Source organism: Micromys minutus, assembly GCF_963924665.1.
Source record: "Micromys minutus genome assembly, chromosome: 22".
Lineage (NCBI taxonomy): Eukaryota > Metazoa > Chordata > Mammalia > Rodentia > Muridae > Micromys > Micromys minutus.
The window spans coordinates 31768347-31770669 of NC_137957.1; positions in this window are offsets into that span (position 1 = coordinate 31768347).

Below are 2323 nucleotides of genomic sequence, written 5' to 3' on the forward strand. Positions count from 1 at the left end.
AACATTGGGTTGTTGTATCATTTAAGATAGTTTTTGTTGTTTTGGGTTTTTTTTTTTTTTGTTTTGTTTTGTTTTGTTTTGTTTTGTTTTGTTTTGAGCTACAAGTAGCACAGGCAAAATTAAGGTTCTACAACAAATCAAAGAGGGAAAGAAGTTGAGCAGTAGGCTCAACGTGACGAAAGCTGCTGGGGCAGCTCACTGTTGTTTAGGCTTCTCTCTTCTTTTTGTTGCTGTGCAAGCACAGGTGGCTATGGTGCATTGACGTTTTGTTGTCTATTCTTCAGGCACAAAGAGAGACTCAACAGCAGACAGAAGAGCCAGCTGAGCCTATTATGTCATTGTAATAAAGAGGACAATCTCTCTTAGAAACCTGGGTCTCTCCACTTTCCTTTTAATATATTGGTCAGAACTGGGTCACACAAGACTCCAGAGATAAGTTGTTGTGTACTGAGTGACAAAGAGAAATGACATTACTGTGATTTAGATCAGACTTGGGATAGGGTTGGAATTTCCAAGGAGCATGGTCCTAAGCACATTAACCAAGCTTATTAAGGTTTGTGTTTGAGGGGGAGAGAGGACATCAGAGTGTAGCCAATGGATGGTCTCTATTGTAATTAGATACAGAGCCCCAGCCAGTCTTCATGGTTGAACTCCCGTCCTTTCAAAAAGCAATATATCATTTTAGTGCCAGATCCTTCTGGGAGAAAACAAGCAAACAAGCAAACTTGCGACTATATTGGTAAACTATGTTTTCAATCATTTTGGCATTTAGATAACAAGGAAAAATTCAGAGCCTTATTTTGCATATTCATATATTTATGGTCATGCATGCAAAAACAATAAAACATAGACCCCTCCATTTTTAAAATTCTTATTTTCCAAGAGAAGCTAAAGCCTCTCTGCTTTGCCTGGGAATTAGAAGCTCTTATCTTTAGAAAGAAAGAAAAGTTCGTGTTGTGCAAGGGAAGAAATTTCATCAAAGGTCCTTAGTAGAGACCATATTCCTTCTTCACGGTTAGGAAAATACTTTGAAAACTGGAAAAAAAGCCCAAAACACATTCATCAGCCTGGCAGTGTAATAGTCATCTGGTCCTGTTCTCCGTGAAGAGGAAAGGCTCTGAGGCCCAAGAGGAAGACTGTTGCCATGGGTTGCATAATTGTGAGAGGAGGTAGAATCCAATCTCAGACATGCTGACCCTATCTGGACTCTTTTTATTGCTATCTTTCTCTGGCTGAAGCCATCCAGCAATATGGGAAAAGAATGTGGGGTTGGTAACCTGAACTCCTTGGAAGAGGAGAGCAGACAGGAAGAGAAATTCTCTAGAGAGCCTTACCTCCCAGTTAGGAGAAGGTCAAGAGGACACTGATTTTACAAACAGAAAGATAAAGCATGTTTGTATATAACCAGCAAACCTTTCCATGTTAAATTTTTTCCCTCTCTCCCTGTCTCTTTTTATTTCTACATGTATTTATTCTGCCTCTGTTTTCTTACTGATATAAGGTACAAAGTGAATCCTGGGCTTTGGTACAAATTAAAATTTAAAATATACTTCTAGATTTTTACATGTAGTTAGAATCAAAATTATGGCTTACTATCTACAAGGGATCAGTTCTCCCAGGATGAGTTCATTGCTTCCAGCTTCTTGTTGAAATAGCCATACTGATTCTGGAGAAGGATGCTTGCAGATAACCATCAGACTGAGCACAGGTACCCCAATGAAGGAGCTAGAGAAAGGACTGAAGGAGCTAAAAGGAGTTATAACCCCTTGGGAAGAACAACATTATCAACCAACCAAATCCTCCAGAGCTCCCAGGGACTAAAACAATAATCAGTGAGCACACATGGAGAGACACATGGCTCCAGCTGTATATGTAGCAGAGGATGGCATTGTCTGGCATCACTGGGAGGAGAGAGAGGCCTTTGGTACAGTGAAGGCTCCTTTTCCTGGTGTAGGGGAACACCAAGGCACTGAGGTGACAGTGGGTGGTTGGGTGTGGGAGCATCTTCATGGAAGCAAGAAGAGGGTGAGGGGAGATGGGAGTGGAGGGAAAGGGGATAACATTTGAAATGTAAATACAGAGAATATCCAATAAAAATGAAAAAAAGGATTGCATTTCTAATTCCATAGAATAATGCCAGATAAAGAGGTTGCCTTTATTTACCGATCAAACTGTCAATAATCTCTGATTATAAGCATTTGAATCATGTTCATTGTATGAGGTCTTCTGTGACTCACACAAACAGAGTCCATAGCAGATTGCTTGCTAGTTCAAAACAGCAGGTTTGATGTATCTTGTCCACTGTCATTAGGTAGAATGGTGC